The 14,934-nt window shown below is 38.5% G+C and overlaps 1 pseudogene; it reads right to left on the bottom strand.

Annotated features, from left to right (window-relative positions):
• Positions 1–12,834: 12,834 nt before the first annotated feature.
• Positions 12,835–13,490, bottom strand: LOC108178703 (large ribosomal subunit protein eL15 pseudogene; annotated as a pseudogene).
• Between the last annotated feature and the right edge of the window lie 1,444 nt (positions 13,491–14,934).

The raw sequence follows: 14,934 nt of genomic DNA, 5'->3' as shown, positions 1-14,934 counted from the left end.
AATGGGATTCGCTGCTCCTTCTTCCCTGCCCATCCTCCCGCAAAGTTTTAAAAGGGCCTGTTCCTGAACACGTGCTCTCTTGGCTCTTCTCTCCTGCTCTCTTGGCTCCTCTCCTCCTCTCGTCTCTCTTCTCTCTCTTCTCTGCCTCTCTCTCTTGTACTCTCTTCTCTCTCTTATCCTTCTTCGTCCCTCCCCTCCAGTCTGCTGGGTTTTTCCCCAATAAAGCCTTTCCCTTAAAAAAAAAAAAAACTATCTCTATTCTAGGAGAAAATCCCTGTACCACTGCCCCAGAGCTGGATTGGGACAAAGGCTTAATTCTCTTGCATTCGTCTCCCTGTTTTATGAACCATGCACTCAATAGGGACAGCAATCTCCAGTTTTCTCATTGGCCTTCCCCATTGTTAAACTCATTCCCTATGACGGAACTGGGGCAAGCACGAATAAGCCTCTGGTGTCCTTAGCCCGCTGCATCTGGGATTGGGTAGCTGTCTTCTAATGAGCTTTGTGGAAGAAAGAGGCCCCCAACATCTGAGCAAATTTACCCAGAACTTAGCCTCCACAACTTGGAGTTGGAGAGGATGAGAAATACTAGCAAAATGCCCTTCCCAGTAAGATACAGTATCCTTTGACTGAGGAATTCACCTTTGACCCATTTTGGGGAATAGTGAGATTTACTTCAAGCATGGAATCTCTTTCTTGACTTCTGATGAAAGAAAGTCATAGAAAATGAGGCCTGGTAAAAACCATTTTCTCTTCATACTTATTGATGATTCGAATAGAGAAACTGGGTAATTTAAATCTTAACTTGTACAGGCATGAGAATCTACTTCAGCTCCATTCTTAGAGATTAGGAAACCGGGGAGTTGTATTTTCAATCTCACTTTCTTGGGCATTCTCTTTTGAAGATTTGTGGTCTAAAACTCATGTGCTTTGGGGACTTCTTTTTTTTTTTTTTAAGATTTTATTTATTCGAGAGAGTTACAGACAGTGAGAGGAAGAGACAGAAAGGTCTTCCTTCTGTTGGTTCACTCCCCAGATGGCCACAACAGCCGGAGATGCACCAATCCGAAGCCAGGGGCCAGGAGCTTCTTCCAGGTCTCCCACACAGGTGCAGGGCCCAAGCACTTGGGCCATCTTCTACTGCTTTCCCAGGCCACAGCAGAGTGCTGGATAAGAAGAGGAGCAGCTGGGACTAGAACCGGCGCCCATATGGGATGCCAGGCCACAGGCGGAGGATTAACCCACTGCACCACAGCGCCAGCCCCAGGGACTTCTTTTTTTTAAGATCAACAAAATAGGGCTGGCGCTGTGGCTCACTTGGCTAATCCTCCACCTGCGGCACCGGCACCCCGGGTTCTAGTCCCGGTTGGGGCGCCAGATTCTGTCCTGGTTGCTCCTCTTCCAGTCCAGCTCTCTGCTGTGGCCCAGGAGGGCAGTGGAGGATGGCCCAAGTGCTTGGGCCCTGCACCCTCATGGGAGACCAGGAGGAAGCATCTGGCTCCTGGTTTTAGATAGGCACAGCGCGCCGGCCGTAGCAGCCATTTGGGGGGTGAACCAACGGAAGGAAGACCTTTCTCTCTGTCTCTCTCTCTCTCTCACTGTCTAACTCTGTCTGTTAAAAAACAACAACAACAACAACAAAATGGAGCAAGCATAGTTGTTAAGATACCACTTAGGGGTTCCACCTTCCATATCAAGGTTCCGAAGCTAGGGACTAGCCTCTGCTTCTGATTTAGCATCCTGCTAGTGCACACCCTGTGAGACAGCAGGTGTTTGCTCAAGTACTTGGATCCCTGCCATCCACATGGGAGGCCCAGATTGAGTTCCAGACTCCTGGCATCAGCATGGCCCAGTCCTGGCTTGTGGGAGCATTTGGGGAGTGAGCCAGCAGATGAAAGATGTGTGTGTGTGTGTCTTTTTCTCAGCTTTTAAAATGATATTAAAAGTTAAAATTTTTAAAAGAAAAATAAGTATAATTACATTTAATGTCTATATTTATATTTGTTAATAAATCCTGAATATCAATGTGATATTTCTGAGACAACAAAATGATAATCATATGTCACTCAATACGTAAAGGAGAAAGAGGTAGCTGCCTCTCCCTTCCATTTCTGACAATCTTTTTGAAAATACAATGGGAAATATTCTTGGTTCTTACCATTTGGGATGTAAATAAATCCAGGAAAACATAACACCAGTACCTCCATCTTTATAACCCAGAGATAACCGCATATTCCCAAGTTTTATCCTCCTTTAAAATACAAATACATATTTCCAGAGAAATAAATAACTTTATAATTAGCCACAAAGTAACTCATAAGATTTGTCTTTTATCCTAGGTCTCAAGTTTCAATAAAATTTTCTGAGAAAGCTGTAATTATATAGAAATATAAAAACATAATAGAAGTTCAAAAAGCTCTTCGAAATGGAATTAAAAGATAATCTTATTTTGGTGCAAAAATTGAAATCCATGCACAGTTTTTGCTTTATAATTTTCATTTTCCATGAATTTTTTGAAGATTCCTCATATTTTCTCCATATTGCCATAAACCTACAAAACTAGGACTGGGTTGAAGTTTAAGCATCATTATCTGCACTGCAAATCTGACTTTAGTGTTGACCCTGTTGAAAGAATTGAGGAAGGCTTGGGAACCAGGGTTTTCATTCTGAACAAGAGAACTTCCTCTCCACCCTGTTTATAAAGGTTACTCTTTGGTTACCAGCTCAATTATTTGGCATACCAATTACCTATCATGATTCTTATTCTCTTATTTGTTCTTTTTTTCAACTTTTATTTAATAAATATAAATTTCCAAAGTACAACTTTTGAATTCTAGCAGCTTTCCCCCCCATAACCTCCTTCCCACCTGCAACCATCCCATCTCCCACTCCCTCTCCCATCCCATTCTTCATCAAGATTCATTTTCAATTATCTTTATATACAGAAGATCAACTTAGTATGTACTAAGTAAAGATTTCAACAGACTGCACCCACAAAGACACACAAAGTATAGAGTACTGCTTGAGTAGTAGTTTTACCGTTAATTCACATAGTACAACACAATAAGGACAGAGGTCCTACATGGGGAGCAGGTGCACAGTGACCCCCATTGTTGATTTAACATTTGACACTCTTATTTATGACGTTGGTAATCACCCGAGGCTCTTGTCATGAGCTGCCAAGCCTATGGGAGCCTCGTGAGTTCACCACCTCTTATCTTATTTGGAAGGCCACAAAGTGGAAGTTCTCTCCTCCCTTCAGAGAAAGGTACCTCCTTCTTTGATGGTCTGTTCTTTCCGCTGGGATCTCACTCACAGAGAACTTTCATTTAGGTCATTTTTTTTTTTTTTTTTGCCACAGTGTCTTGGCTTTCCATGCCTGAGAAACTCTTATGGGCTTTTTAGCCAGATCCGAATATCTTAATGGCTGAATCTGAGGCCAGAGTGCTGTTTAGGGCATTTGCCAATCTATGAGTCTGCTGTGTATCCTGCTTCCCATGTAGGATCATTCTCTCCTGTTTAATTCTATCAATTATTATTTGCAGACACTGGTCTTATTTATGTAATCCCTTTGACATTTAATCCTATCTTTTTGATCAATTATGAACTTAAACTGATCACTTTAACAAGTAAGATGGCATTGGTACATGCCACCTTGATGGGATATAATTGGAATCCCCTAGGAATGTTTCTAGCTCTACCATTAGGGCTAAGTCCGAGTGAGCATATGCCAAACTGTACATCACTTCCCTCTCTTATTCCCACTTTTATATTTAACAGGGGTCACTTTTCAGTTAAATGACTAAGAATAATTGTGTGTTAATTAAAGGGTTCAACCAATGGTATTAATTAGAACAAAAAAATACTAAAAGTAATAAAATAGTAAGTTGTTCCTGGACAGTCAGGACAAGGGCTGATCAAGACATTGTTTCTCATAGTGTCCATTTCACTTCTACAGGTTTCCTTTTAGGTGCACAGTTAGTTGTCATCGATCAGGGAGAACATATTATTGTCGATAAGGGCATCCATGTTCCTGTGTTAATTCCTAGGTTGACTTCTACTTGAGAATAATTCGTCTCATTCTTCATACAAATGAGGTATTACTGAGCTAGACCCATCCTTGGGCACCTGGCTGGCACATGCAACTTTGTAACCTCAGATGTTCCTATTGTATCAAACTTTCTGGAAATCTACCTATTCGACCTTATAAATAGCATACATATTCTCCTTTTGTGTTTAATAGGGAACAATACCCCAAAATTCCTATAATTTTTACTTTCTTTTCAACCTATTAAACATATTCTTTCTCCTCAGGATTTTGTTCTAGAGAAACAGGTATATCTATATATAATTCATCATCTACTTCCCCTCCTCTATTTCTATTTTCCATTCCAATATCCACTGGGAGCAAAATAAAAAAATATGATTCTTCAATTTCTCTAGCTTTTCTCTAAATCATAGTCTCTTCTTACTAAAAGAAGCAATCAACTTGCCCCTTCTCTGCCACTGTGTGCTAGGGCATAGTATTTGTCCTCATTGCTGAGAGATCAAAATTATTGAACTTGTTAATTTCAAATCTACAAAATGTGGAGCTTTTAGGTGCTTCCTAAGAGATTTTTTAAGTTTGGCACTGGTGAATTATATTGAAGATTTAGAATTTTTCCAAATAACTTTACCCCCAAAATACTTATTTTTATCCTCTTTGTTTAATCTAAATTAGGGTATAAGATTATTTGTGATCACTTGTGTTGCAACTTGGACAAACGGAAGATCCAAGTTTAAAAGATACATTTGCTATAGTACCATGGAATAAAATAACTGCCAATACCTTTTTTTCATATTGCTTATGTTTTTGGATGGAGGCAATATTTTAATCAGAAACATTCTTCTAAGATTTGGGTTATGAATATTTTAATATGTATATTGGACAGCCTTCTTTCCCTCTCCCCAACATTTTCAGAGTCCTCAAGGTACGGTTATTTAAAAAGCAGATAATGAACACTATCTGATTACCAATCCTGCTGTCCAACTTTCTGGGCATAAGGAACCACACGTTTTGTAAAAGGGATGCGCTAAACCCTCAGGTCAGGAGGGACTAATTCCGACTCCTATAGCCAATTAGGAAGAGGATTGACAGTCTTCGAGACAAGTTTTACCCATTCCTCCTCAACAGTGATGTAGCCTCAAGGCAACATCCCAAGTAGTAGCTCAAAGTCAGGAAAAAATAAGATGGTCAGAAGGAAAGAAATATGACTATATTTTAAAGTTCTTACTTTCTTCAGGTGACTACGACAAAGAATTCAACTAAAGGCCTAGCTCTAACATTGTCAAATAATTTATTAATGCTTCAATTGACACTGAGAAGTAAGATGATTATTAAAATGACATTAGTACTCAAATCATGTTAACTGGAGAGTGGTTCATTTGTTTGAATACAATTTTAAGATATAATCTTGGGCTTTATGCTTTTTGAAGCAATTTATCATTTATCAATAAAGCAGATTTTGAAAAATCATTAAATGACTAATATAAACAGCCCTACTGAAAGAAATTAAGCCAAACAAATTTATATGTGGATGTATTAGTTAGCTTTTCATTAATTTAATTAAAATACATGAAAGAAGTTTCTTGGGAAGGAAAATGTTTATTTCAACTAACAGTTTGTAGGTCACATTTCAGGATCAGGTGGTGCCATAGCCCCGCATCTGTTGAAGACTGGTCATGTCTGGTGTGGAAAAATGATTACATGGTGAGCAAAGAAGCAGGGAAAGAACAGGTAGGCATGACTTGAACTCAATCAACCCTCTCATAAGGATCACCTTCCAAGAACATGCTCCCAATGACCTAAAGACATTTCAGCAGACCTACCTCTCAGAAAGGAAAATTAGATGAAGACTTTACAGTGGATCCATCAAGCATTAGCAGTAACACATAAGAGCTTAAACATTTGTATGAGTTTTGGGGAGGCAAGTCTTTTTTTTTAACTTTTATTTAATGAATATAAATTTCCAAAGTACAGCTTATGGAGTACAATGGCTTCCCCCCATAACGTCCCTCCCACCCACAACCCTCCCCTTTCCCACTCCCTCTCCCCTTCCATTCACATCAAGATTCATTTTCGATTCTCTTTATATACAGAAGATCAGTTTAGCATACATTAAGTAAAGATTTCAACAGTTTGCTCCCACACAGAAACATAAAGTGAAAAATACTGTTTGAGTACTAGTTATAGCATAAAATCTCAATGTACAGCACACTAAGGACAAAGATCCTACATGAGGAGTAAGTGCACAGTGACTCCTGTTGTTGACTTAACAAATTGACACTCTTGTTTATGGCCTCAGTAATCACCCTAGGCTCTTGTCATGAGTTGCCAAGGCTATGGAAGCCCCCTGAGTTCACTGACTCTGATCATATTTAGACAAGGCCATGGTCAGAGTGGAAGTTCTCTCCTCCCTTTAGAGAAAGGTACCTCCTTCTTTGATGACCTGTTTTTCCACTGGGATCTCACACGCGGAGATCTTTCATTTAGGTTTTTTTTTTCCCCAGAGTATCTTGGCTTTCCATGCCTGAAATACTCTCATGGGCTTTTCAGCCAGATCTGCATCCCTTAAGGGCTGATTCTGAGGCCAGAGTGCAGTTTAGGACCTCTGCCATTCTATGGGTCTGCTGTGTATCTCACTTCCCATGTTGGATCATTCTCTCCCTTTTTGATTCTATCAGCTAGTATTTGCAGACACTATTCTTGTTTATGTGATCGCTTTGGTTCTTAGTCCTATCATTATGATCAATTGTGAACAGAAATTGATCTCTGGGACTAGTGAGATGGCATTGGTACATGCCACCTTGATGGGATTGAATTGGAATCCCCTGGTATGTTTCTAACTCTACCATTTGAGGTAAGTCAGATTGAGCATGTCCCAAATTATACATCTCTTCCCTCTCTTATTCCCACTCTTATATTTAACAGTGATCACTTTTCAGTTAAGTTTCAGCACTTAAGAATAATTGTGTATTGATTACAGTATTTAACCAAAAGTATTAAGTAGAACAAACAAAAAAAATACTAAGAGGGATAACATATTAAGTTGCTCATCAACAGTCAGGGTGAGGGCTGATCAAGTCACCGTTTCTCCTAGTGTTCATTTCACTTTAACAGGTTTCCTTTTTGGTGCTCAGTTAGTTGTCACCTATTGTTGTCAGCTCTTGTCCTGACGGTTGATGGACAATGTAATACTTTATCCATTATAGTATTTTTTTTTGCTCTGGTACTATTGGTTGAAGTCTGTAATTAACACACAATTATTCTTAGGTGTTTAAATTTGAACTGAAAAGTGATCCCTGTTAGGAATTTGGAAAACATTATGCTGAGTGAAATAAGCCAATCCCAAAGGGACAAATACCACTTGTTCTCCCTGATAGGTGAAAACTAACTGAGCACCAAAAAGGGAGGCAAGTCTTAGTCAACCTGTAACAGTGAACTAGTTCATAGCTCTTACATTTCTCCGATTATACTTTAATTTATAAATATATAATTTATATGTGTATATAACATATACACTCTTAGAATACTTGAAAATGCATGTTGTTATCTACCTATGGTACTCTGAAAATTGGGTGACAAAATTGATATGAAAATTGATAAAGTTAGGTAAAATTGTTAAAGTACTATAGAGTACCTCTTAAAGATAACCAATACCTCATAAAACCTTAATGTTTCACCAAGTAGAACTACATTTACTGTATGAGAGCCATCAAGATGTTTGTGGAAAATGGAATTAAAAGGTAAGTTTAGTGATGGCACTGTAACACAAAGGGTTAAACTACCACTTAGGATGCCTGCATCTAATATCAGAGTGCCGGGTTCAAGTCCTTGCTACTCCACTTTCTACCCAGCTTCGTCCTAATGTACCTAGAAGGCATCAGGTAATTGCTCAAGTACTTGAGTCCCTGCCACCCACATGGGAGACCCAGACGGACTTATTGGCTCCTGGCTTCTGCTTACCCCAGTCCAGCTCTAGTGGGCATTTGGGGAGTGAACAAGCAGATGGAAGATCTCTCTCTCTCTCTCTCTCTCTCTCTCTCTTTGCCTTTCAAACAAATAAAATCCTTCACAAAAAGATATATTTATTATAGTGCAAATAACTTTTGAAATACATGCATATATGAGGGGTCTTCAAAAAGTTCATGACAATGTTTATGAAAAACTATGCATGGATATCAAAAATTGTTGCACCAAAATAGATTTAACTTCATTCCATTTTCTGTGGAAGTAACTTCTTATGTTGATATATGTTTAAATGTGTTTATATGTGAAACGTCCAGGGGATTCCAATACAATCCCATCAAGACTGCATGTACCAATGCCATCTCACTAGTCCAAGTGATCAATTTCAGTTCACAATTGATCACACTGATAGGTCTAAGAGTCAAAGGGATCACACAAACAAGACTAGTGTCTGCTAATACTATCTTGATTGATAGAATAAAAAAGGGAGAGAACGATCCAACATGGGAAGTGGGATACACAGCAGACTCATAGAATGGCAGATGTCCTAAACAGCACTCTGGCCTCAGAATCAGCCCTTAAGGCACTCGGATCTGGCTGAAGAGCCCATGAGAGTATTTTAGGCATGGAAAGCCAAGACACTCTGGCAAAAAAAAAAAAAAAAAAAAAAAAAGAAAGAAAGAAAGAAATGAAAGATCTCTGTGAGTGAGATCCCAGTAGAAAGAACGGGCCATCAAAGAAGGAGGTACCTTTCTCTGAAGGGAGGAGAGAACTTCCACTTTGACTATGATCTTGTCTAAATAACATCGAAGTCAGTGAACTCAAGAGGCTTCCATAGCCTTGGAAACTCATGACTAGATCCTAGGGAGATTTCTAACGCCATAAACAAGAGTGTCAAATTGTTAAGTCAACAACAGGGGTCACTATGTACTTACTCCTCATATGGGATCTCTGTCCTTAATGTGTTGTCCAATGTGAATTAATGCTATAACTAGTACTGAAACAGTATTTTACACTTTATGTTCTGTGTGGGTGTAAACAGATGAAATCTTTACTTAATATATACTAAATCGATCTTCTGTATATAAAGAGAATCGAAAATGAATCTTGATGTGAATGGAATGGGAGAGGGAGCGGGAGATGGGAGGGGTTCAGATGGGAGGGAAGTTATGGGGGGAAAAAGCCATTGTAATCCATAAACTGTACTTTGGAAATTTATATTTACTAAATAAAAGTTTAAAAATATGTGTTTATATGTGAAGAAATAGAATTGAATTTTAAAAACGCAGATATGTAGTGAAGTACTCATTTCCTAGCCATATAAATTTAATGCAATTTCTAGGGCATTTAAGTGACCACACACATATGTATCTGTGTATATATGTGTCTTTATATTCCCTGCTTTAGTTTCCCATAAAATCTCTATGAACAGTCACCCATATAAAAGGCAGTTTTTATATTTTTACCTTAATATATCTTATTCTTTGTTTAAGGAGGCACATTATTTACATTTATGTTAAGATATGGAATAGATCTATGAAAGCTCTTCAAAACGTTCATGGAAAATGGCATTAAAAGAGAAATTTGTCTCAGTGCAACCAATTTTGAAATCCATGCATGGCTTTTTCATGATATACATCTTTCTTTAAATTTTTTGGACTACTTTTTGTTTTTAAAATCAATATCATAATATAGATACAACTAGGATAAGCCTGAACCCATAAAATCATGGAATTTAATGATGAAGCACTGAGATATTTTGAGGTATTTAGGTTTACATTCAAATTATGAATTTATTTTCATTTAGAGAGAAGTTTATCAAGACAAGTATTTATGAACTTTAACGCCTTTCTGTTTTCAAATACTTGCAAAAAAATTAATAATTTTCATTTTTGCCACAATTACTAGTATAATAATATTAGTAGCACACCATATCAGACATAGAAGTGATACCTTTTTTGAACAAATGGAAGTTGGGAGGAGATTGCAATTTACAAATACCAATAATATTTAAAATTAATATATTTAGTTTACAAATAATGTACACTTGAGATTCTAAATATCTCTTTTGAGAATTATATACAACACTCAAGTTTATCATTGAAAACAAGATGATGTGAACCTGAATTTACAATGTTCTTTGGTAGAATGTAATTTTCTATTAAAGATAATATAAGGCCGGCGCTGCAGCTCAATAGGCTAATCCTCCACCTGTGGCACCAGCACACCAGGTTCTAGTCCCGGTCGGGGCGCCAGATTCTGTCCCGGTTGCCCCTCTTCCAGGCCAGCTCTCTGCTGTGGCTCGGGCATGCAGTGGAGGATGGCCCAAGTGCTTGGGCCCTGCACCCCATGGGAGACCAGGAGAAGCACCTGGCTCCTGGCTTCAGATCAGCGTGGTGCGCCAGCCGCAGCGCGCCAGCCACGGTAGCCATTGGAGGGTGAACCAATGGCAAAAGGAAGACTTTTCTGTCTCTCTCTCTCACTATCCACTCTGCCTGTCAAAAACAAACAAACAAAAAAAGCTAATATAACTGCCCTTTAATTTTAATCATAAAATTAAAAACTCTAAAACTTAAGCATATCATGGCATCAAAAATATTAAAAATAGTTCATAAAAAGGAAACCATGCATGCCCTGTTTGCCATTTTTCTCCTATGAAATAATATATATATATGTATATTTTTTTCTTTAGGGGAAAGAATTTATTGGGGGAAACCTGACAGACTGGAGGAAAAGGGCAAAGAAGGAAAAGAGAAGGAGATCATAAGGAGAGAGACAGAGACAAAGATCAGGAGACGGAGAGAAAGAGAGAGAGAAAGAGAGCCATGTGTTCAGGAACAGGTCCTTTTAAAACTTTGTCGGGGGTGGGCAGAGAAGTAGGAACAGCGAATCCCATTAGGATGGAGGTGGAGCTCGACACAGGTGGCTGGGTCATGTGGCCACCTGGCTTCCAGCAATGGCGGCAGGGGGTAGAGCCTAGGATGGTGTCAGGGTGTAGATCACGCCATAGATAAGACTGCACCATTTTCCTAACATTCCCCACTTTTGTTTTTTATAAAGCAGGAGTTGTATGGGATTACATTAGTCCAGAAGTCCAGGAGGGGTAGAAGGACAATGATCTGTCTTTAGAGCTACTTCCTGCTGACATGGGTGACGAGATACTCTTCGCTGGCATGGGGCGATGTCTCAGGCCGCTGTCTCCTGGGTGGGGAGCCAAGTATATCCCTGTAGCAGCATTTGGTTGACTGCCTGGTTGCTGAAGGCCTTGGTTTGTTCCAGAAATAATATATTTTAAGCAACAATACTGGCCTGTTCCAATTTCTACCAAATACAGAATAGAAGATTTAAAGAATGCATTCCTAAGACTTTAATTTGTATTAATGTACTTTTTTTAATACTATGACAGAATACCATTCATAATGAAATGTTCTGAGGTAGTTACATTTTTCTTCTTTTGGATTATGAGAATTATTTATATATTCAATCTTAATATTATAACTTCATTGCCCAATAGGAAAAAAATCCACTGGATATGAATTATTTTGAGAAAGAATTAAAATCTTTTCTTCTGTTTTAAATTTAAAAGATGAAAAGATTTCTAATGACATAAAATCCACATTGCTTCAGGCTCAGCTTGCAAATCACAGATATTGCTGTGTAACTCAAAGCTACTGGTTAATACTTCTATTTTCCTTGCCTGTAAAGCTATAAACCCCAATTCTGTAATGATTCCTTAACGAAATAGATGAGTGATAATTAGATCATAAGAGATGTGAGTTAAATTATTAATTTAAAAAGGTAAAGAAAAGGTAATGAAAGTTGCAAGGGACCTATCCCATATTTGAAAAGCCAGTAGCAGCTTAGCTTCAAAACTTTGTGCTTGTAGTTGTATGGTAATGAAACTCTTGACATTAGAAATACATTTATTTTACAGTTGTTCTCACTCATAAAATAATGGGTCTTTCAAAAAGTTTATTACAAATTGAAAATAAGCTTTAAAACCCATAAAAATATCTTTTGACATTTATTGCAAAAAGTAGCTTAAGGATGTTGATACATATTGATAGTCTGCTTGTTGACATTTGAAAATTTTATTCATAACTCATTCACAGAGTTTAAAAATTCACAGAGAAAGGCTTGGCTAGAATACGCTTGTGGGCAGGCAGGCAAGGGTACAATTGCCTGTGGGCTCACTAGAAATCCCTGAGATTTATTTTGTAGGAATATGAGAGAAAGCAAGTAGCATCTTTATTTCCAAAAATTTTCTACTATCATTTACCTAGCCAATTACATTCAGTTTCTTTTTATTATAGCTCAGTTCTCTGTAGAGACAATCTTACTACCTTTTAAAAATGTGATTTGTTTAGAGTTATTATTTTATGTTTGCATCATATATACATACATACATATATATATAATGATGAACTTGTTTATTTGAAAGGCAGAGTGACAGTGAAAGAGAGAGAGAAGGAGAGAGTTATTTGATCCACTGGTTCACTCCCAAATGGCCATAAGGCCTGGGTCTGGGGCCAGGCTGAAACTGAGAGGCAGGAACTCCATTCTTATCTCCCACGTGGGTGGCAGGGGCCCAAGTGCTTGGGCCATCTTCAGTTACCTTCCCAGGTGTATTAGCAGGAAGCTGGAGAAGGAGATAAGCTAGGACTTGAACTGGCACTTTAATGTGGGAGGACACCATCACAAGGGGCAGCTTAACCTGCTATACCACAACATCGGCCCCTCCATCATGTTGTTTTTGTTTTTATTTTTTTGTACTGTCCTAAATTGCTGACTATGATTAGATGTGAATTCTACAAATTTTACTTGTATTAGCGGTAATGGCACAGTTGGAGGGTATTCTGCCTTCTCCAGGTTGTACAACAAGAACCAGCGATCACGTGGTGCAACTTGTGACCCTTTCCAAGGCCACGACTCTTGTGGCCTAGAGATCCCAGCCCACACATTTCCCTGTGTTGTCGACTTGTTTGGTGATCCACGGGGTGTCAGGATTTCTTTGAATAGCTTTTGAGGAATGGATCCATAAGGATAACCTCAAAAAACAATTGTACGTGGAATCTTCAACCCAGCAAGAATTCAGGACTCTCAAAGCCCCACAGTGACATCCAGTTCTTTCCTCAGCAACACAATGAAAACTTCCAGCAAACTTCAGCTGGTGCATACCATAATAGACAGGCTTGCCGTAGGTTGCACCATTAGGAGCTGGGCACTTAGGGCCACTGTGGTGCACATGAATCCTAGATATGACGTAACCATGCTTGGCCTTGTACCCCACTCTGTGTACCTTGTCCAGCTGAGTGGGGCAGGGCGCCCTGTGGATCTCAGAGAGCTAGCAGCACTGCCAGCAGTGGAACCTCAGGAGAAAGTGCATCCCATTTAACTGCTTCTTTCTCCATAGCTCCTGGATGTACTCGTATACACCCGTCTTGGCACCTCTGATGGCTGCCAGCAGATGGAAAATCTGCATCATGGATTTTTTTAAAGTGCTTGCTCATGCACTTGCTAATGTTGAAATTTTAGAAATATATTTTTTATCACAGCTGGTATAATTCAGTAATTTTTCAAAATTCCTGTTTTGTCACATGATACCATTCAGACTAATAGAGTGCTTTCTCTGATTAGATCATGTTTCCAAGCCTTGTATGAGAATGCATTGTTGACAGAAGGGGATTTTGATGGATAACTTGCAGATCAGCTCCCTGAGCAAAGCCCAAGTGGGATATCCTGGGACCTTTCTTGAATTTGAAAGACAACATATATGTACACTCACCTCACACCAGCATGCATGCACATACACACACACACACACACACACACACGGGGTGGGGTGGGGGTAGAGAGAGTCAAGTAATATTCTGGTCAATAAAAGACTTGATCTTAGCAATGCCCAGAGATTCAGGAGGTAAGCATTATTGTTTCTCAAGTAAATGTTATAAACGAAGGTGAGTTTTCTGAAGAATAAGCTATTCTTTCACTGGTTCTTCAGAGATAGTCAGGCTTGCAAAATCCCCTCTAGTAGAAATAATCAATAAACCTGTGCCTTTGTCATTCTGTAGTGCTTCTGAACCACATGAATGATAAATTCTCTAAAACCTATGCTCTTTAGGAATTTGGGGCAAATTAACAAGATTTGCTACCACAAATGGTCTTTTTATATTTCTATCCATGGCTGACTATGACTATACTTTGCACTAGATGGTACTCAGTGGCAAATAACTTGTTAATTTAAATGTTGCAGATGTGGAAACTGAAGCCAGAGAAATTAAGAGACTTGCATCACATCACTAAATCTGACTATTCTGGAACAGCAACTAGTTTGACACTTATTTTGAAATCTGCATATAGTCTTTCAAGATACTATCAACTGTCTTCTATAGTAGAGATTATTGGGGCTTTTGAAGAGGCAGAAATTAATTTGCCACTTATTAATTTTGTGACAGTGGAAATTTAATCTTTATGAGCTTTGGTTTCTTTATCTGCAAAACAAAGATAATAATAAAACCTGTAGATTTATTATAGATTTTAATATTAATGTATATAAAAGTTATAATGTAATTCTTTGGAGGTAGTTAATTCTTAATACGTGGAAGACATTGTCATATTAATATCATAAAATATAAAAATAATTCAATGTTCTTAATTGTGAAAAAATAAGAAAACAAACAAAAAAGATTCCAGCTTCCTGCTAATGCACACCCTGTAAGTCAGCAGATGATACCTCAAGTACATGGGCCCCTCCACCCATGTGGGAGACCTGGATTGAATTCCTGGCTCCTCCTGGCTATAGCTTGGCACAGTCATGACTGCTGAAGGCATTTGGGAAGTAAACCAGCAGATAGAAGATATCTCTGTTTTTCTGTCTCTCTCTGTCTCTCAAATGAAAAGAAATTTAAAAATTAAAATTTTTTTAT

The sequence above is a fragment of the Oryctolagus cuniculus genome, chromosome X (assembly GCF_051225735.1).
Source record: "Oryctolagus cuniculus isolate XC-2025 breed Fujian yellow rabbit chromosome X, ASM5122573v1, whole genome shotgun sequence".
Taxonomy (NCBI): Eukaryota; Metazoa; Chordata; class Mammalia; order Lagomorpha; family Leporidae; genus Oryctolagus; species Oryctolagus cuniculus.
Note: the sequence above shows the minus strand (reverse complement) of the source record. Positions and strands in the feature narration are given on the sequence as shown.